This window comes from Psittacula echo (assembly GCF_963264785.1).
Source record: "Psittacula echo genome assembly, chromosome: 8".
Taxonomy (NCBI): Eukaryota; Metazoa; Chordata; class Aves; order Psittaciformes; family Psittacidae; genus Psittacula; species Psittacula echo.
The window spans coordinates 21,960,329-21,983,496 of record NC_137744.1 but is presented as its reverse complement, the minus strand read 5'-3'; positions in this window follow the sequence as shown (position 1 = coordinate 21,983,496).

Genomic DNA, 23,168 nt, shown 5'->3' with positions numbered 1-23,168 from the left:
GAATTGAAATAGCTGCACATGCCCTCTCGTTATCTTTCTTGTTAGAAGCCAAGCTCAGTGCTTGTTGTTTGCATAATTTCTAATACTTTAGCTTGAGTTTCCATATTTACATTACAAGGAAGTTCCTTTAGAACCATGAGTAGCTGTTTAGAAACCCAGAAATAAGTAGAAAGGTATAGTTTCATTTAGAGTAATGATATCTCACACAGTGTGAACTCACCCATTGCTTAGAAATAACCCCATGAAGTGGCCAACCACAACATCTGCCATAGGTAGAAAACCCTGAGTCAAGCACTGACTTGCATCCTTAAATCTTATATGGTCTTAGGCCAGAGTTTAAATCCCTAATGGGCTATATTGCTTTGTAGGTATGACCTTTTCAAATACCACAGGACACCAGCATAGATGAGAATGCCACCATTCCCTGGTGGATTTTCCTTGGACATTTTTATTGTGAGCAGTAAGGAATAAGATCTCACTTCAACTTTGTGAATGTCAGGCCGATCTAAAATAGAACTGTGAAGAGGATCATGTAGCTCCTAAGAGTTGTTCTAGGAGTATAAATTCAATTCACAAAGCACAAATGGAGCAAACTTTCTCAAAGGTGATTTTTGACCTAGTAATTATTATGGTCTCGCTTGTGAAAGAGTATTTACGGGCTGTTAAATGCTTGTATCATTTCGCTACCGTACACCCAAACTAATTCTGCATGCTAAAAAGTCCTTTCTTGAATAATCTTCCTGGTTGAAATGCTGTTCCTCCATTAGATGTTCCTTCAGCCCCCATGCACATGGAGTTCCCTTTGAGAAGTCATAAATAGATTTATCATTGCTGTCTTCTTTATGGGAAGAGTCATTAACTTGATTCCTAATGAGACCAAAACATGCAACAAGTTTTCAATTGGTTGAACCAATACTGAAAGCTTCACAAATAACAAGCATGTTTCTAGCTCAGATGAAAAAGAAGCCAAAGGCTGAAACCACAGGGCAAAAATAACGTTATTGGAAAAAAAAATAGCTGATATTACAAAAGCTTATTGGGCAAAATTGCTCAAGTGGTGATTTTTTGAGGTGGAATGTCTGGAATTTATGGAATTAGGAAGTGAAATTGGTAAAGTAAAAAAACCTGCTAAAAACTGATGAGATCCCAAAGGTATTTGCTACACTATAGCTGATGGCCACAGGAGGTTTATCTCCTGTGACTCCAGCTATGTAAAGAGTCTTTCATTAAAACACATGGTGCTTTCTAGCAGCAACAGAGTAAATCCATTTTGTGGGCTGCCAGTAATGAAGTCCAGTGATGACTCCATAAGAGAAAAAGACTTAGAAGCTTGGGTGATAAATAGTGAGAAATGTGTGGTTTTAGCAGATGTAATTTGGGGTTTTTTTATATTTATTTTGATACTTCTTGATATTTTGATATTTATGATACGTGTCTCACTGGGGTGTTGGTCTGGGCAGTCCCTTGGCAGCATAGGTGACTATATATGCCACAGATGAGATGGTATTCAGGGAAGGTACCATCCGAGGCCAAAATCCAAACCAAATCAGCATCCTGAAGGCTCTCCAGGACAACCCTGTCACTCCAGGCCTGGTCAGCAAAGCCTGGGTGTCCTGTGAATGCAGCTGGGATAGCTTGAGGGTGCTTCCTGTTTACAAGGTAGTAACCTTGTTCTGGGCTAAATAAACACTTCAGCGTTTCAGTTTATGTAGCATGTGTTACAGTTGTTAACAAGAGGCACCCTCGAGCTATATAGGACCTTTATACTGAGATTTCCCATCATCAGATCTTTTACTGTTGTTTACAGAGTTACACAAAGAAGTGAGATGGCCTCATAGGTAAGGAGCATGGACCTGAGCAGGGATCGAGCTGTGCTCAAGTAGCTGAAAGCATTTTGGTACCTGTTTTCATGAGGAGCTCAATGCACTCATGCTGTCTTCTGGCCTTTCTGTGCCACAGCGCTGTATGAGGAGAAGGAACGTGAGAAGCGGAGCAGCACATCCCTGCTTTCAAGGGCTGAAAGAAGATAAATATGGTAAAAAATGAGGGGATGTCTCAGCTTCAGTTGGCGTTAGCTGAGGTACTTGGATGGCTGGTTTCATTATACTGTGAGATCTGACAAGTTTGCCAGAAGGTGGTGTAATTCAAAATGCAATGCAAAGTCATTTAAGACACGCCAGAGGATGAGTTGGTGTTGAGTTGATCATGAAGATCTCTTGTCTGGTTCTTGCTCCGGTCAGCACCTGATGCGAGCTTGGTATGGACTCATAGCACAGATTGTGCTTAGGAGCACTGAGCTCCAGGAGGCAGGGAACTCCATGTGCAAGGGGACTAACATCTAACTGAGGAACAGTACTTCAACCAGGAAGAACTTTAAATCTGCTTTCAAAATTTACATTAATTTTCAGACCAGCTTCTCTCTTCTTATAGGAGCTGCTTGGTGTCTAGAGGACAAAGGCAGGAATGGGATGTGGGGACAGAAGAACCAAGCAGCCAGGAGGGGTTGGAATAGTGTTTTCAAAGGCTGATTCTGCAGTCAAGGGAAATGGAGGTGCCAAATCTGTAACCTTTTATGTCATTAGGATGAACTGTCATGAGTGAAGTCCCTTTCATAGCAGGGCAGCTCTGACTTTGGCATCTGGCCGCTGCTGGATATGAAAGCCTTTAAGGCAGCAGCTGACAAATCATCCTGGTAGTGCAGTGGGGTAGTAAGAGAGACTTACTGGGTTTGAAGCTCAACTGATCACATCTGAAACACTTCCTGCATAGCTGAAACCTCTCCTTCTCAGAGCCATGACATGGTCATCTGGAGCTTTGTACTGTGCAACTAAATCAGCTGCTCTGTAGTCTGGTGGTACTTCTTTGGCACATGCTTGGGACAGATCCTAGCAAGTGCTGTACCTGGATTTCTTTGCACTGCTTTACTTGTTACTGTTGAGTTCTTTCATCTCCTGCGTGCCCAACATTCTTAAAACAGGGCATGAAAAAGAAACATCTTCCCCTTTTGCTTGGGCATCACTTTTCCAACATGATGCTGATCAAATGCTCTTCATTCTGAAACATGTTGAGAGCTGCATGAAGGGATAGGCATTAAAGCTCAGGACACCAGGGAAACGGCAAGGCTTTGGCTGTCTAGAAAATACCAATCCTCTTTTAGAGGAGCCCACTAACATTGGTGACTGTGCTCTGAATCTAAACAAAACCCATGCTGCTTTCCCTCTCCCTTCCTCCTTTCTTGCACACTTAAGTAATTGATAATAGTTTAAAACACGCTTTTAGCCAAAACTTTTAAGAGCTGCAAACAGAGTTACTGGCAGGTTTTTAACCTCTCTTCTTGCAATCGAAAGCAGCTGATGCATGTTTGGAAATCTCCTTGCAAGCTGCCAGAACTTGGGACTCAATTAATAAAACAAATGTGCCTATGAACTGCAGCAGAGCCCTTTTGACCTTAATAAAATCCTAAATCTTTAGTGAATCTGTTTCAAGAGTTCAAATCTACTTGCAGCTTACAGTCTTGCTAGATAGCTTATTGCCTTGCCATGCTACTAATGCACTCTTTGCTAAACGGATGACCCTTGCAGGCACACAGCCTTTCCAGATGTCTGGCAAATCAGAAAGCCTCACCAGAGAGAAGGTTACGTTTCTGTGCTCTGTTGCTTGATATAACTTCTGTCTCACTAATCGCCACTTAGGACAGGGCAAGCTGCTCCTATTCTTCGCACAGCGCAAACACTGGTGATGTGGACGGGTTTGCCATTTCTGTGCTGCCCTGTGTACAGAATCAGCTTCCTTCTCATTCTTCCTCATGCAGAAGAGAGAGCAGCATCCCATCGCCTGTCCATGCAGGCTGGCAGAGTGGCAGGAGGCATCTGGCACTCTTTTAAGGTCAGTATGTCTGAGCCCCAGGTTCGGAGGCTCCCCTGGAGCAGGGTGACCCCAATATTTTAAGGCAATGTGGGAATATTCCTTGCCAGCTGTGTGATGTTGGTAAATTTGAAGCCTAATCTCCAAACAATTGCTCTTTGGCTCATGGAGAGATGGGTGTTTAACCATGGAGCTGACTAATGCTGGCTTATGCTTCTGTGTTTCTATGCCATCGGTCTTGTGGCTGCACTAAAAAGCCCACTGCAGGCATTCAAAAAGAGTTTCTTGTCATTTTAAGTGGGCACAGAAGCACTACTGGTTGGAAAGACACCTCCAAGGTTTTGAGTCATGAATGTGCTTTTGTTATTTGCTAAAAGGAGATAAAAGATCAAAAGGAAGATACAGCTCTGGTGAGGGATCCTGCCAGCCTCCTTCGCTCTTTAAACCCTCATTCTGGCCAACAGTGTTCAGCATAGAAAAGATGAAGAACATCACTGACGTTGTTCTTTGCTCTGAACTCAAGTCCTGAAGTCACGTCAGTGCAAAGCGCAGAGGAAGGGAGGTTGGTGAAGCTGTTTCTTGAGATCCAAATGAGCCTTCAGCACAAGAGGGTCCAGAGGTTTGTGCATCCCCAGCTTTAGCTCCGCTTTTCGCTCCTTCCATGGAGCAGAGCAATGACTGCAGTTTCCCTAGAGACACTGCTGCCAGTTCTCAAGGTGACAGGGAGCTCTGAAGGGGAACACTGATGTGTTTGCTCCACAGCCTCTTCAGATGGAAGGTTTGGCTGAACTTCTGGAAGACAACTTAATAACTGAGCAGTCAGCATCAACGCAGACTATTAAAACCTGCATTGAGGAGTATCCAGTCTCTCAAGGACTTTAATACATGGAAAGGCATCGCTCCCCTGGAGAGCTAGCAGGCTGCAACAGAAAATTAAGTGTAACACCACTGCTGTCTGCACTTCCCTTTCTGCCCATGGTAAGTGCTCTCTTTGTAAATCTTCCACCCTTTTATGCAAATATATGACATGGTTCAGCTTGCCAAGGAAGTCTTGCATATGTCAGCACGATCAGATAATTCACTGGCCTTAGTATATAGTTTTCTCATTAACCTATTATCTTGGTTAAAGCTGCTTTTTCAAATATGAAATAGCTTTTGTAGTTGGATCATAAGAACATTTTAATGCCTTATCAGAGGGGAAGGAAGGTGGGGATTGAAGGAGGAACCTAAAAGAGTTGCAGCACTGTGAGTTGTTTCACTGTTTTGATTTAGATCTCATTCTTTGCTTCATTTTCTGCCTGGATTGAGTTGGGAGTACAGCCCTCATAGTTTTACATTGGCCTGGGGAGGTCGGTTGAGTTTGGTTCAGATTTAGTCATCCAGGCTGGCTAAAACCAACCTCTTGCAACCTCCCTCCCTTCATTTGCTAAGGAAGAAGATGCTGGGCAGTTTGCCATGGGTGTTTCTCCATTGCATTCTTCCTGATCATGATATTGCTTCAGCCAGGAGGCTGCATTTGTGCCCCCGTGAATGACATACCAGGCAAAAGAAACTTCTTCCTTGGCTATTACTCATTCCTCACTACTTCTTCTGGCCAGACTGTAAGGGGTGAACTCAAGAATTGCTCAGTGTGGCTGGTAAGGATGGAGCAAGGGTAGTGGTTACTGGCTGAGGGCAGCAAACATCCCCAGGAGAGCTTCTGAAAGGGTCTTCTTTGGGGCTATCCAGGTGTGGCTGGGGAAAGGCAATGAAGGGCAGATGCACTCCTCATCCTCCTCACCTGAGCATCTAAGAGTGTATGTGGTTTGGGGAGAGAAATGGAGGCATTCAAGCTGGCAAGTAACACAAGGACCCCATGGGACCTGTGGGAATCTGTCTGTGGCTCTGCAGGATTTTCTCAGTCACTGTAAAACCTGTATAAGCGGCGATGATGGGCTCAGCACCTCGTAAAGCCAAGGGAAGGTGGCCAGCTCAGAGTCTGTGAAGAGTTTGTTGCTTTCTGAACAAAGTGGAGCAAAATGGGAAGTTTGTGAACCATCAAAGTTCTATTTTGATGATTTTAATTTTGCTGAAAGAACAGTCTGATTTGGAGACAGGAAGAGAGGGGTTTGTGAGGCAACACATGAAGACAAACTCACTCTTTTAGCTTGTTTCCTAGGAAAAGGGGAGGTTTAGTTATCCAGTACATATATAAGATCATACTATAGTTCAGACCAGACCTCATATGTGCGTACAGACCCCAGTCATTCCCTATTCTCCTCCTCAGTATATTTTGAATGAGAACACCAAATTCAGCTGCATTTTGATTGTGACAGGAGTGGTTTCAAAGACACCAGATTTCATAAAAAAGAAGCATTTTATATATTTTATTACTTTTCAAAATTTAAAACATCGTCGAGGCAAAGTTAATTTCCATGCAAGTTCTGAACCAAAAATGCTTCAGCCAAATCTCCATGGGTACTTCCCTGGGGATTTAGGGACATTTGGGTGCCACCTCCCCCTGTAAGAAGCGGCTACCGTATGCAAATAGGCGGGTGCCGTGAGCAATGCTGCCCTCTCGTGCTGACATCAGGAGCCCATCACCGTGCCAGCGTGTTCCTGGCACTACTTACTGCAGGGAATCGTATCCATATGGACAAAGCCCTGCTGATGGGGTTGCCATCTCCATGTAGGATAGTTTTTCCTTTAAATGCACTGTTAAATAACGGCAGAAGTGGCCGGAGCAGGATGCTGGATGCTCATTGCAAGTGTTGCAGAATTCAGTTCATCCTAGACTCAGCTCATTCTTGCTCGAGGGAAATCTCAGCTTTAAAACAGAGACAATAACCATTATCGGTTCTCTTTTAGCTCCTTAGCTGCTTTGACTGTAAGTCTGTTGGATCTCATAACTAGATTTACAGCACCAGGCACAATGCATGGCAATTCTGACTGGGGACTCCTTGCACTCTTGTAATTAAACCAGAAATATTCACAGTGCAATGGATTGGTTATATTGTCTTAAAACCTTGAGGTGGTTTAAAGGGAAGGAATGGAGTATGAGAGGGCTGCTTTTCAGCTACAGTACTTCAAATCAGTGCTACCATAGGCGCCTGCTTGGAAACACCCTGAGCAACTCACTGATTTATTATAACAAGTTGTGGTTTCCAGCCATCCTGAACTCTTCTTAAAAGCAGGTTTGCAATACTTTATGTATGTCAATGGGGCTGAGAATTAGCAAAATAAAGTGGTATTTTGCAAGCTAAACAACTGCTTAAAGAATCCCCTGAACTCTCTATTTATATAAAGAAAAAGTAAAGAGTCAAGTTTGATCCATAAGCTGACAACAGTGAGGAAATTCAGACATGAGCAGGGAAGTGTTCCATATGTTCTCCAATACCTAAGCACAACTGGGTGCCTCTTTAATGATGAGCTGAATGCTCCCTGTTGTTCCTAGGTACTGCAGAACATATGGCATGTTTTCCCCCTTAACTGTGAATGTCCCTGCCTTTGTCAGTAGGTGTCTAAACCGGATTGTATTTTAACACAGTGTTTATGCCTCTGAGCAGAGTCCAAATTTGATTTTAGGCAAATAGGAGGGTAGATGCAGCTGCTGATTATCTCATATTCTTCTTGAAACTGTATTTCAATACATAATCTACATCTATACAGACACACCTTGTAATTGCTTATAAGGGCCCTCTGAGAGCCTAGAAATCATTTCGCTGCACTCCAAACTTAGCATGGATGATAAATGACCATTTAGTTGCCAATATAGCACAATATTTCAATTTCCTGCCTTCACAGAGGTATTCCAAAGGTTGACTGGAGTTCATACTCACAGTATGTGTTGTCTAGAACTCTATGATCTCTTGCTGGCAAACTTCAACCAAACCCTTTTCAATTAACTAAACACATTCCTCGTGGAAGGCAGCCAACCTAGTGCTGGACAAATAGAGTTTCAGGGGGGTTTTGCAATAACCTCCCCCTGCTCCTAGCTCTGGGTAAGTGTAGCCAGAGTGAGTGTATTAGGTGGTGTGTAAGCTAGGTGATTGAGAAACAGATTAATGTAAATGCAATGAGTGATTAATGTAGTGAATTGAATTTTGCCCTATGACAGTGATGTAACTCCAGTGAAGTGCAACTTCAGTTGGGCTGGCATCCTGATGGACATGCTGTAACAGTGAATAAAGCCTACAATAAACAGAGCAGAGATACTGGGGTATTTAATTAGACCAGATCAGAGTTTGAGGTTTGGTTCTGCTCACATTTGGTAATATCCACGTCAGGGGTTTGTTTTAGTAACTATTGCAGGAAATGTAGGCAGTAAAGGGGGCTGAGGAATGCCTGTTCTCTTACGAAAAGGTGGGAGAAAACCCTTCCTAGAGCTTTTCAAATAAAAGACATGGCCTCTGGCACTGGAATTCCCCAAGAATTGTCCTGAAGGAGTATTCTGCATAAATAAATCCTGTATGTGTGCTTCCTATGCATGTCCTCTTGTGTAGCACATCGGTCGCTGACCGCTCTTAGAGACAAGTAACTGGGCTGGAGGGACCTTTAGTCTGAGCTGCTGCAATGTTCTTGTGCTCAGTATTTTCTGCGGTGGTAACAAGGAATATCTGGTGAAATAGAGTTTGCTCTAGAGACACAGACAGAACTTCAGGTTTCTTCATGCAAGCCCTTATCACATTCATTTGCATCAATATGAAAATGTCAGCCCAAACAGCTCCTTATTCAGACAGCACCTCTGTCTGAATATTTATCAGTGGAAAAGGATAAGAGGATATTAAATGTCATGTACTGATGGAGGACACATCTCTGTCTCCCAAGTAAACTGTTCATCACTTCTGCTCTGTCTTTTAGTGTCATAACCTGGACCTACCATGGCTGATGGACTCAGAGTCAGATGATTGATCTCTTCAAACTGGAGCTGAACAGGTCACCTGCAGCTATTTGTAAAGGATGACCAAGCAGTCAGGTTTTCTGTCCTCAAAGCAAATAAGTCTCATTGTCTTTATACTAAAGCACATTGTCATTATCCATCAATAGACAGTATGGCTCCTTTTTCCTGTGTCCACATGCATGCACATGGAGAGAAATAGTTTTCGTGGAAGGCAACCATTTGGGGCATGAAACATAGCAACTGCTTAACTGTGTGTAGCAACCCCATGCAGAATTGTACCCCATCCCAACTGATTAACAGTGTCCTGACTTAGCTGGTTTATCCCACCCAACCACAACGATTCTTCTGCATCTTGGGCCTGAGGATGTTATCTGTGCTGGCTGCTGCAGGGCCGAATATGATGCATTGCGTGCTACCATCATCTTCTTAGCCTGCAGGCACCGTGAGGTCCCCTCAGCTAGTGACCACTGTGTTCTACTCCCTCCTTTCTTGTTTCTTTGAGGGCATGTGCCTTTTGAAAAGCAGAAATCAGCACAGAAATTAGCCATATGCTGCAGCTGGACACACCATGAGTCAGTCCTTTGGTGTGTGCAGAAATCAATATGTGACACACACATGCACACCCCAAAAAGGCCCTTGTTTTGCTCGTGGAACGATAATTTGCCTCTTTTCAGCTGGGGTTTGCATGAGCACTCTAATGAGCCATGGCCACCTCCGATTTTGTGACTGGGTCAGCAAATACATTGCATAAAGAAAGTTACCTAGAACTGACTGGGGTTTATTGTAGTACCCTCATTCCTGTTTTGCTGGGGGTTGTTTTTGTGCTTCTTAAAGAACCTTCTTGTGTAGCTCAAAAATGGAGGAGAAAAGAGAAACATTTGCTCATTTCTCTGCAGCGGGGCAGCTGGCTCCCACACCAGTGAGCTGTGTCTTTAAGACCCAGTAATCCAGTCAATGCTGGGCTCTCTCCTTGAATAATGCAATGGATAATTACTGAAAAGACCACACAAATGACTGAAGCCCAGAGGACTGTGTTCTGTGCTGCAGGTTGGATGCAGCTGGGGACAGGGTGTTTTGCTGCAGCCCAGCTAAATTAAAGTGAGGAAGGCTCCACGTCACCTGGCTCATTTAGAAGTGATGCTTTATGCTGTTCATAGTCTGGAGTGGTCACGAGGCATTCCCAGGGATTTCAGGTCTCCTCATATACCCAGAGGTCGCTCTGGGCTGTGTAAGACGTCAAGAGGCTGTTGGTGCAGCAGGTAAGACATAGGGAAGAGTGTCTCAGCGCAGCAGTTTAGTTACTTTCCATATGGGCTCACTGTAAAATCAGTTTGTGATCAGTGTCCAGCTACACCATCCCAGGGAGCAGTTGCCTCTTCCAGCTGGCTCCAGAGATCTCCTGGGGTTTAATTTACTTATTTTTCCCACTCCTTGATTTTATCCTTTCTATTTCTCCTAAACTCCTTCACTCCAGGTAACTTGTATCCCCACAGTGATCTCCACACTGATAAGAACTAGCTTATTTTCTCAGCAATCACCCTATTCACTGTTACTACCCAATGAAATCTGTGTTTCCAGTTACTGATTTTTGACTTCCTTAGCTATTTTCCCCTTACCTTTCACCCCTCAGCATAACTCATTTCTCAGTCATCACAACTTTGGATCATATCTGTGTGATGGGGACAACCTCCTATGGGTTGCATTCCTTCCCATTGCGTTCCCTTAAGATAGGTTTTCACTTCTTCTTTTGGATACTACCTGTTTGGCTTAAATAACCCCTTGAACCTTACTGTTTTCCCATGCTAATTTTATTTTCCTTGCCTTCCCCATCTCTTTGAAAAGCTGTGCATTCCTTCTGGGACTCTATTATGGTTGCTTAAGTAGCCTTCATGCTGAGTTGAAGGATTTTAATTTCCTTACTTCTGACTTCAGGGCCTTTTTGACTAGCTTCCTCATTTTTTTCTTTCCTCTTTAAATCCCTTCTCTAAAGCTTAATGTCACAGTGCAAGGTTTTGTTGCATTCCCTCCCACAAGGACACTGAACTTAATTACACTATGCCCCTTTGTACTTCGTGATTCAGCTATAGTTAGTTCTTCAACTCACTTCTGCATGTCATTTTCACTGCTAACGGAGTACCTTGTTGGGGTTTTTTAAGTGAGAAGACAACCTTCAACTGTTATCTTGGTTTGCAATACAGTTGGGACATTTCTACAAAGAGCCCTACAGCCCAATGAATGTTGTCCTCATCCAGTACACCTCTCTAGAACTGATTACTTTGTCATGGCCAGGGTTGCTGCAGGAGGGCTGATATTGCAGGTAGTGATTTGGGGGTTTGGCTTCATAGAGAAGAGCAAGAACTTGGAATTACTAAGTAGAATGGCTATGGAGAAGACTGTCTCTTCCTCAGTTCTGTATCTTAGTGGTAGCTGTAGGTACAAATCCTTCCCATGCTTCCCATACAGATCTTTTTCACTCCTGAAGGTAGGATATCTCCATTTGTTCTGTGGGCTTCTTGGGGTTTAAAGCCATTCCCATTACTGTAAGGATAAAGTCTGGTATCATGGGAATGCCTGCCCTGTCAGAGTGTGAATGTGAGACTTATGTGACTAACTTCTCACTTGAAGTCCTACACAGCCAGTCCCAAACTTTCTCCTCTGTGAGTGCTTGTGACACAATCAGAGACGGGCAGAGTACCCAAGGCAATGGTTCCTAAATATTTAGCCTGCACAACTCAGAAACATCCTTCCATCCTGTCTCATCAGTCTGTCTTACTGAAGTCCCTGGCCTGTTAAGCAGACTTTTCTAGCTTCCCTTCCCTCTGTACCCCCAGCAAAGTACCCCCTGTTTTTATTTGGGATGTCCAATCCCTCCTGGAATTCAGCTAAATGGCAGTGTAAGGAAGAGCCATTGCTGGCATTTGTTTGACCACTGCACTCTGTTTTATTGACCATCTTTTGTGATGCTGAGTTGCACTGTTGGAATGCCCCCCCCAAGAGGGCTGCCTGCCTACTGTGGGGATCAGCTGTGATTTTTGCCCTCTCCTTTACAACCAGATGTCTTGTTGCCTACACGTAACTGACAGTCTGTCTCTGTCTGCCTTGCATGCCCAGTTTTTGCCTGTTTATAAGTTGGAATAACACCCTTGTACCTTGTCAGTTTTCTTATAGCAAAGTTCTGACCCTATTTAGCTTTTTCCTACCTTAGACATCACCCAATACGCAATATGGGGAAACCCTCTTTATGCAGAGTCCATTACCTTCACACACACTTAAAGATCCTCATGTTCCTCTGCTCTAGCTGGCCTTAGGAGGACTTTTGAGAAGTCTGCTGAGGTGTCGTCTTCCCATTTACAACACCAGTAACTCTCAGAGATCTTTTTACAATCATTTTAGCAAATAGCTTTTTGAAGAGGAAAGTCAATCTAGACCAGTTGCAATGTAGTGCAGGCTTTAATGAAGCTTTGTGCTTATTCAGGTTGGAAAGTAGGCAGAGTTGCCTCATACATCAGGCAGAGGTGTGAAAGCCAGCAAAACAATGTTGATGTAAAAGGTGACTCAATGATCCCATCATAGATACTTTGAAAGCAACCTCAGGTTGCTGAATTACTTCACTACATCCATTTTCTACAACTGATAGTGAGCAGGAGGGAAATCACTTTAGCATGTCTTAACATCTTTAAGATCTGCCTCTGGGATGCGGAGCGTGGTCAAAGTAACCAGGTTGTAATTTCACCTTCGTTCTAAAGAATCTGCTGCCACAAAGAGATTTTCTGTAGGGAAAAACGCAAATTTGGGGATGAACGACAGGAACAGAAAGTTTTGTTTTGTGTGTGAGTTTTGAAAAACATTCGTTTGGTAAAGACTTTGCAAGGTAATAATTGTAATAATTTGGTAGTGAAAGTGAGGAAAGCTTTAAAAATAGAAGAGGAATGGAGCTTAGAATCATATTCTGACCCCATTTTTGTGCCATTTGTCTCCCAGAATGTTCAAGATAGCAGCAAACACTTCCAAACTAGTTCAACACACCAGGCATTACCTGCTTTTGGAAGGGGGAAAAAATGCACTTAGCAGAGGCAAACCTTTATTTAATTAGCCACAGTGTAAAGGTTTCTTGTCTTCCTTTGCTGTTACACGGCCATGAGAGACTGTGGAGTACCTGAAGGGTAACTCCTACTGGGACTAATTCAGTCCAGACAGCTCCAAGTATGTTCATTAAGCTCTGGCTGGGTTTCACACAGGTGGGGAAGGTTAGAAGGCAACAGATAGAGAATGGTCCTGATTGTGTTAAGCATAAAACACCATCTGTTTCACAAGTAAGGAGGGAACAGAATCAGCACGTCTTGAGGGATCCTACCCCGCTGCTACAAGTCAGCTCTCCTTTTTTATTTATTTAGGTTTTATTTTCTTGCTCCGTTTTTCAAGCTTCAGTGTAAAAAGTGAGAATGTTGAAACCATTGGCTCATAAATCAGGGGACTGCTGAAAAGATGCTGAAGTTTGAACTACCACAGGGCTTTCGGCCCTGTAACACGTCAGGAAAAGAGGGAGTTTTAAAGAAGTGTTATGGTTGGCATGGGAGAGGATAGAATGAGGTTGAATTCCCAAGGTTTTAACATAGAGCAGTATAGGCTTAAAAATCTGTTGGTGTAACAGTAAAAATGCTCGTCCTTGACTATGGCTTTTTCTTCACTTTCTAGTGACCAAGTGAAACAAAAGTGTGTTTGGAATGGCACAGTAAATGTGTCAACATATTAAGTGCTTTATTGTTGAATTAGAACTCTTTCTTGAGGGGGAAACCTTATGAGCAGATGGAAGTGGCTGAGTGCAGCTGTGGCTGAGTGCTACAGGGCTTTGTGGACATTGTGAGCCTTGACTGTGGCCACATGGGTAAATTGCAGTGTTTAAATGAAGAAGGTGCAGTGGAAAACTTGAGTGTTAAACACACGGGAGCCCAGAGAAGGATGCTGGGTAAAACCCTCATGTCCATTCCAGGTCCTGACTTTGCACTAGGGGTATGTTTTCTTCTCTAATACAATTTCAGAGCTCAGTCATTTTTGGACCACCTTGAACCACACTCCTGCATGAACTAGAGCATCTCTAAAGCTATCATGATTATGTTTGAGCTTAAAAACTTTTAGAACTCAAGATTTTTTGGTTTACAGAACATTTTAACCATCTGTGATTCCCCTCATTAGTCTGCACCTGAACAGCCTTTATCATCTGACAGGATCTGATGAAGGACTCCTGAAGCATGACACATAAGGTAGGACCCTATGTCCTCAACTGTGGGGTGGGGTGAGTGGCTGTTTGCTTAGGATGACTGAAGGTGAACCTGCTGAGAGGAGGAGTCCCATGGTAAGATCTGTAGAGGGCATTTGGTTTGGGGTTGCCTGTGTATAGCAACAACGAGGTAGAAGAACAAGACAGGTCAGCAGCTTTGCAGCCACTGAAAAGAGTTCTTGGGCAGAAGATTTGTGCTGACCTTTCCAAAAAGAAGCCCATCTTATACTTGGTGTGAATCCAATGTCCCAATGTCTCTTCTTCTCCTATTTACTGACTGTCCTGGTTGGTTTCCATGGGGGTTTTAAGGCACATGAAACTAAACTGAGAGCTGCTGGTGCTTTTGGACCTCCTGACTTCCTGTTCAGCTTTATTAGCATCAGCTTCCCTACACTCTTCATCACCTTAAATTTCCAGCCCAGATGTGCCTCTATATAGTTGCTAGTAGAGGTGAATTAAAGCACCTCAGCGTCTTCACCGAAGTGGCGTGAAGCTTCGTTCATATTTGAAGCGTGGTTAAGCGTCATCTTTAACAGTGCTCTCATGTCTCCAGTCACCTTTGTTGAGTCACTGTTCAGTTGTGGACATGGTTACTAGGGGCTGAGAGGAGATTGGCGTAGAGACTGGCACATAGGTGGGAAAATGCCAGCCAGTCCTAAAAGCCTGGACTATGCCACAGAAAGTTCCAGTCAGTTTTGCAGCACTTTTAGCTTGTAAAAGTCCTATTTCATCACTTAGTCGAGAAATCATTTTGTGCCCTAACCTCAAGAGTCTATTGCATAAAGTACAAGATATTAAGTTCATTACTGACTATACGGATTTTGATCAAACAATAATTAGCAGCACTTAAAAGCTATTCTGGAGCCTAAACCACTAAATCCATCCGTATATGACATCCAGCCGTGGAACATATGTGTGTGTAATAGTATCAATATTGAAAGCCCCTACTGTGGCGAGCCATAGCTAAGCATTCTTAGCCGACATACTTCTGGGATCACTAATGATTAATTAGTGTGTATCATAATGTAAAGCAAATGTCACCCCTGCTACCTGGGGCTGCTGTCATTTGAGAGGGGAAACTCTTTCCAGTCGAACACTGGCTGGGAAATGCAAACAGCATCGCAGCCTGCCATCTCGTGGGCAGGGTCCTGCAGATCCCATGGGATTGGAACGCGGCTTTTTGCACTGCCGCTTGCCTGGCCCCGCTCTTGGCACTGCTTGGAAATGACCGACAGGTCTCCCTGTGCTGCAGAGGGGTTTAAAAGGAGAGCAATCTGCAACAGCAAATGTTTTGCCCCCCATTCCTCCCGGGGGAGTGGCTGCCTGAAAGGGAGCGACCTCGAAGGGATGCTGATAACCAGGCAGAGATTTCTGACGGGCATGGCTGAGTTGTGTAAATGGAGAGTAAAGATTAGCTTCCTAGGAACTGTATTATAATTTCTCCCATAACCACCCTCTTTATTTCACACTGTTGCAGCTGAAGCAGTTTGTAAGATACCCACGTAGAAAAGGTTTTGCTTTTTGTTGAGGGAAGTCCAGGAATTTTCTCTCCATGCATAAAATTCCTACATTTGTGTTAATTCAGAGTGTTGTTTTATCCCACCCCGTCTTCCTTTTATTCCTCAAGTTTTCAATATAAATACTACTGATTTATATTATTTATATTGTTTATTTGCAAATATTTGTTGCTACATTTTTAAAGTAAAAGTGTTTTTCAATCTGGGAAATAGTTACTGATCAACAGGAAATACTGCAGGTTTGGTCCCACAGTGAGATCTATAAAATAGCTATAAAAAGAGATTCTTCTCTCTGCACTGGGCCCCTTTTAATCAAATGGGGCTCCGCACAGATCCAGGGAGCTGGCAGGGTCTATCTCATCGCAGGCTCAGCCTAAAAGTGCTTGCTTACTGATTTTTACTGGAAACATTCAGCTCTCCAGGAGAGGCGTCACAGCTGAACTAAGAGAGGAGTTTCTTCTCCAACACCATGTTAAGCAAATGGCCAACTCGATGCATTCACCTAGTGCATTTGTCTTCACAATGGCAGCATCTCATTTGGTAACGCTACCGGCAAGTCATAAAAACCCCATTAAAGCTATGGATCCCTAAATGCTGCAATCAGATCTCACTAACCTGGACAATTGTGTGAAGTTAATACAGTTACAGTTCAACTCCCATTTGCAAAGGGGAAGATTTGTTTGCCTTGCCACATCTTTCTGTGCGTGCAAGTTGAAAAGCACGCTTGATTTCCGCTATAAATTGTATCCATGCCTCATCACGCTGTATTTTTAGAGTTATGCTGACATCCGAAGCACAGTAGGATCTAGACTTGACATTTTAAAGGAGCTTTTGTAATTTATGTGGATGTTTGATAGAACATGTTTTTTCAATCTGGGACGTGGGAGGGTTACAATTCAAAAGTGAATCTGAACTTTCATTTTGGGTATATTCTAGGAGCAGCTAATTTAAAATGTAAGCTGTAAAACTCAAATACCTTTTACAGTTCTCTGCCTGAATTATATAATTATAATTTATGATGTAGATAGTAAATTATTATGTAGATAAAAATAGCTGTAGTGGACAGAACTTAGCTATGAGAGTGACACCTCACTAATTGCCAGCATGGGTTTGATTAGTTTTGGTTTCTTACTCTTATTGTAGCAGATTTTAAAGCTTATTCTCATTTCATGTTGTTATTTTTTAGCAAATAAAATGAATGGAAATATTGCATTACATATCAAACAATACCATAGTTCCCTGGTAAATAAGTAATGCTTAAAGTGACAGGCTTCGTACTGAGAGAAACATGGAGATTGGGAAGGGGAGAAGTGTGGGAATTAGCGCAGCCAAGTTACAACCGTCTTTTCTGTGATGATCCTGACTATAAACAGTGAAATTACACAATTTTTAGGTAGGCTTTGTGCAAGCTGGGAGGATTTTATTGTGGTTTTTTGGTCTTTGCTGACTTGTGCCAAATGGTGTTTCTGCCCCAGACTGTCCCGAGGGATGATTTTTACTGCCTATTTACTAGGGCTAGAAATTTCCCCCATAGGGAAGGCAAAGAAATTGAGTCCTGACTTGGATATTTCCTTGCTGGAGCAGACACATGCCTTGGGAAGCAAACATAAGTGAGCAGTGCTCGGTGTGACCTGGAAGCCCTGTTGTCCCATGGGATGTGGAGGTGTGATGGCACGGGGATGGACAGTCCTGGGAGGCAGAGGTACCTTGCTGGGTACCCGCAGGCCTGCAGCTCCAGCAGTGCTGGGTGTGATTGCCTCCACACACACTCACTCCTGCAACATCATGACAGCTGGAATACAGCTTTTTCCCTTAAATGTCCATTTCAATTCATTAACCTGTCCAGAGTGAAAAGCAACTACTGAAACAGCTCATTTTCTTCCTGTTTTTTTTTTTTTTTTCATTTTATTCACAATTCTATTTGTGTTCTGCTTTTATGTTCTTATTTTAGCAAGGACTTGGCAACCTAGAAACTATAAAGTCCAACGCATCCTTCCTTTTCCCCAGTTTCTTTTTAAAACCTTTATGGAAGGACAATGTGTGGCTTGCCTATGGTGTTGCTCCACACTGTAGATTTTTTCTCTTTGTGAAAAGATCTGCACTATCTCTTATATTAAAATCTCTCAGAAAGAATGCAAAGGAAAGTTCAGGAAAATTCATAACAGTTCTGGCCTTTCCAGTTATACTAACTCTACATTCTTGTCTCTGTCTACTTTGTAATTTAGGGAAGTTTTTCGCAATGAGACCCAGCGGTTCAGAAATGCCTTTGAAATCACAGCAGCCTGGAAGGTGTCCCTGCCCATAGCAGAGGGTTGGAACAAGATGATTATTAAGGTCCCTTTCAACCCAAACCTGGTTCTATGACATCAAACTGTTCCCTGATTCTCCTCTAGACTGACCTGGATAGTGCCGGGAGATACTTTTGTGTTACATACAGCAGGGATGTGGGGTTCTCAGTGGATCCCAGGGCAGCGTAGTCTGTGGGAGATGATCTCTGATGTTCTCTTCAGGCTCTTTGTGTCACCAGTGTGAGAGATGCAGGACCTGGCAGAGAGGTTTGCTGTGTTGGTGACCCATAGCCAGAACTCAGTCCAGATACACATTTTAATGAGGGTGCTTGCTCTCAGAGCTCTAGCACTTTGCTGAATGGTGGCCCGGGGGATGCATGTTTTGGACAGCAAAGCTCAGCATCTGATGGAACAATTATAGTTCTAAGGATGGTGCTCAACAGGGAAGGTTGGGACAGCATGGTGAAGTCTGCCTCTGGAGCCCACAGCGCTTCTGCTCTTGCAATGGCCTCACCAGCCTTGAGCCCACGTGTGTGGGCTGGACGCGCAGAGGAGCAGATGTATGTGTTTGTAACATAATGTAACGCGTGTCTTGTGGGAATAAAACATAAATACTGCTTATATGCACACAGACATACACAGCCTGTGATATGTATCCGTTCAGAGTTATTCAGCGTATTCTATTAATATTTAAGGTGTAATTATATTATTAATGAACTACATAAAGAGACTGCAGCGTTAGCTTGTGTTAGCTGGATGTATTCTCCTCTTGTGCATTCAATCTTTCTGGGACCTGCCATACTCTGAACACGAAATAATACAGATTTCTCACTCGAAAGGCCAGCTTTGCAGAGCGAGTGTATATGTTTAATAAAGTGCATTCACTGATTTTGTGAAGATACAACACCAGGCTGAATGCTGAGTTTCATAGACATATAGTGCTAAAATTGCCTTGCCTATTCTAAAGATAAAAATATCTTTTTGTTCAAATGTTCTGCTTGCTTCTTTACAAATGAAGGAGTTAAATACTGAAAGGCAGGTGGATGCTGTAACTACTTTAGAAAAAGATGAATAGGGCTGATGGCTAAAGCTACAGGGAATCTATTGAAGGTCCAGATGCAGACATGGCTCTTACTCTACACACAGTTCAAAGTGGGGTGAAGCTGCCTGGGTAATTGGCTATGAAATAACTAACCTCTGGGAGAAAATTGCCCTTGTACTTAATTGCTTGTGTTCAGGGTAACATGTAGCCACCTGGCTGATTAGTGCCCTTACCTATATTTACACCCACCCGAGTTTAAATGCAAGTGCTATTGTTGCTCTGGCCATATGCATTCATTGAGTGGCCCTCGTGGATTAAAGAAAATATGACCACCAAGGTCAGTTTTTCTTTTCAGTCTTCTTTTATCTCTTTCTGAATCCCCCATTTCTCACATAAGAAGAGCAAATTCAATCCTAAAATAAACCTGCTGGCTTTAACAGGACAGCAGTGGAATGAATTTCATCCCAATTGTTTACTTTGGTTGTATTAAATACTTCAAGTGAGGAAGGAAAATCTAACAGCTTAATGGAAGTCAGGAGGGAAGGCAGGTGGATGAGGAGTGGAAGGGAAGTGAAGGACTGAAACAGAGACAGGAGGTTATGGTGGTTTTGTCATGGAAATATCTTTGGGAACAGGTTGGATAAGCACCTCTCGAAGATGACATTGAGCTTACCTGAGGTGGGGAGATGGAAAGGAGGTTCTTCTGGTGTCCCCACTATGTAGTAGTATTTATGTCCAGCATTTCATTCTCTTAAAATGTAAGAAAACCATTTCTGAGTGTAAGGGAAACACTGGAACTGGTTGCCCAGAGGAGTTACAGAGTCTCAGTCCTTGGAAATATTCAAAACTTGACTGGAAACAGTCCTGGGCAAGCTGCTTTAGCTGATCTTGTGCTAAGCAGAGGAGCTAGAGCAAAGAATCTACTGGCATCTGCCAGTACTAAGACTGCACCAGCACTGCTCGCTGTGGTTCCTGTTTCAGTCTGGAGTGCATCAATCACTGTAGCTGCTCCAGAAGTGTGTTAGTACAAAAGACTAGAACCTGGTTTTGGGTTGGTTTTGCTACTGCTGATACACATCATGCATGAACTCTCTGATCAGGAGTCTATTGCCAACAAAATTTGGGTCTGAAGTTCTGAACCAGAGCATGGAGGAGGGGTCAGCAGCCACTTTATGTAACTAATACCTACAGACTTTTAGAGCAAAAAGGGAAAACTGGCAAAGATAAAAGATGTCACTTTTCTCAGGCAAGAAATGCCTGTATTTTCCAGAATTAGATTTGGCTTTTGTCTGTCGCCATTAGGTGTATTTAAGAAAATGCATACTTAGGGTGTTTTCTTTTGTCATTTTGAATACAGAGGTGAGGATCCTCAAGCAGAAAACATTTCAACCTATTCTAAATTCCAGGGAAAAACCTGAAGACTTTCCAGTGGCCATATGAATGTGGAAGAATTACTGCACCATCCAGTGATTTCCATGCTCTTCAGTTCTTGGGAGTCATGCTGTTGGGCAGAGTCTTTGTTCTCCTACTTAGAAGAAAAAAGTTCTGCAAACTTGCAGAGCAGTTTCACATCAGAAACACTCAAAAACCTGAAGATCAGCAGAAAGGGTAAAGTAAGTTAAGTAAGTTGCATGTATGAATCTGGTGGTTTTGTGCTATTTTGGTCAGTTGTATTTGTCATTGCATCTGAGGGATCTAGACCTCTTTTAAGCAATTATGCTAAGCACCTTCAGTGCCTGTTGACTTTGGTGTTGGCTGATTAGCATCCCTTGAAATCTGGTCCTCTGCTGATAAGATGTTCAATTTGGAGGAAGGGGAAGAGTTTATGGCAGGAAGGTGTCAAAGGATAGTTTCTTCAGACACTACTTTCTCTGTCAGTGTTTTGACAGCCCTATTTTTGCCATTGCCTTGTTAGTGTTTTCCCTTCCTGTCATGAAAATGCTGATGTTTTCCTACTTTTAAAGCAGAGAAGCTGCAATTCACCATCTTTCCTGGGGTATGCAACTCATGGCAACTTTGAGTCCAGAGGACAACCTGAGCAGGAATGTTACACAGACCTGAATGGAGAGATTTCTGTGTGGATTTACAGTTCCTAACTGTGCAGAGCTTGAGGCTGTTCCTTTGTTCTCAAGAGGTACTGTATTTATAAAGGAATAGCTGGATGTATATATGCCAAACAGAGGGTCACACGGAAGAAGTGATGGAGTTGTTGATGGAAGCAAACCCTCAGGACAGGCTTTTCCTGCTTTGCTTACCCAGCTTAAAGCCTTGCACTTTGTCTAAGCCTGGCATCCAGGGTCCTTCAACTGTCAGCCCTCTACCTCCAGAGGGGAATTCATCCCACCTGCTTTAGGTGGGAGACCTCCTGTCTGTCTCCACTAACTATGGAGAGAGCATAGTCAAACTGTTTAGCTGAGACATCTGTGTTTTAGGAGCCCAGTGTTCAGTGAGATTAACTCTGCCCTGCAGCTCTTTGTACTGGTAGAGACATCTCCTTTTCAGTATGATACAGAAGACCTTACAGTCCTGGTTAAATTGACAGTTTCTAAGCAGTTTGGGAGATCAGAAGGTTTAGATGAGTGTTTCTACCTTGTGGAATCTGAATCTCTGCTGCTCTACATCCTGTAGAACAAACTTCAGTTTAAAATCGAAGCTCTTTTTAATACTTCTCTGTTTGCTTTCTATGTGAATGACTTATTTTACTCTTTCATTTATACAGTTGAGATAAACGTAGGCTATTTCTTGTATCAGTAAGGACAGCAGTGCATTTAAAGGTATAGAGAACCTAAATGGAAGGATTATTGCAATAAAATGCAGCCGATCTGCAAGAATTATGACAGGAGAGTAGGATTAACACATCACAGCTCTGAGTGATAAGGACCTGACAAGGATAATTTCCCTTACAAGTTCGTAGAAGGTTATCTATATACAGAACTTGAACTTGAGATATAACACAGACAAAAATATACATAAAAATGGTGTGACAGGAAAAGATTATGTTAACAACTATTTCCCAGTCTGTAAAATCTGGGCAAAGTGCATAAATTCATGGGCTGGAGTGAGAAATTGTCTCCCTTAACTCTATTGTGTTATAATGAGGACCTTCCACTTGTATTAAAAATGAAGCCTTTAGAACCTAGCCACAAAAAGTGTTCATTTGTATTAAAGATTTGTTTAAGGATGGCTGTTTTAAATCATTTGACCAATTTGGAGAAGATGTTAATATTCCTGGAGCTCAGTTTTCCCGTTTCCTTCGGATAAGACATGCTGCTCTTTGTGAATTAAAGAAAGGTATAGAAATGCAAATGTCACAGATTGAAAAATTGTTGTACAAAGAGACTGTCTCACTAAATTGATTTCAAGGCTGTATAGGACATTGTCAGTACCCTTAGACAAAGGCAAATTGGAAGTTAAAGAGAAAAAGGAGAGAGATTTAGGTAAAAGAGCTTAATATGTAAGAATGGAAACAGCTTAATAAAATGGGTTTCTGTGAAAATAAGACATTGGGTTGTTCAATATAATTATGTCCTATTTAGAGAACATATTTGTGTCCTCTTAAACTGCAGAAATATAGAAAGAGATTGTTGCTATAGTGAAAGAAAAGCAAGATACTGCATAGGGGTAAGTATACATATACTTAGGTATTGCATGGATAAAGGTTTCCGACATTCTGCTGTGCAAAATGAGATCTTTAGGTGGGTTTAGGCTGAGTTATGAAGACTTGCTGATGGCACCAGTGGGAGAGAGGGATTTCTTGATGTGTTTCAACTGGTTTTAATAATTTCTCCCAATGTTTAAACAGCAAGACATTAGAAGGCCAGAGGAGAAAGATGTGTTCTCCTTAAATATTGAATTTATCCTATGCCTCAGCATTTTATGATTAAACATTCCATAAGGGTAAATATTTAATAATAAACATTATTATGTATATATAATAAGGTGGTGGGACAGAATAAACAAATTAAAGCTTGTGAGGCATATAGGTCAGGTGGAAGGGAAGGCCATATAAACATGCAGACAATGGAGATGCTGGGATATGGCCAAGACACAGCATGTACTGTAAAAAAAGAAGTAAGAATCTCTTAGAGTACTGCAGTGCTGTTATGGTGCAAATTCTCAGGGGTTTAGTCCAATAAAGTACTAAATAAACACTGAAATGATCACTAAAAAGGCCTACAGAGGTTTGAAACTGTTTCCTGATGGCTGACTTGAGGATGTCCTGACTCCGCATAGTCAGGAATGGGAGCTGGTGCTGTGATCGCTACAGAATGTACCTTTGTGAGAGCTGATGGGTGGTCTG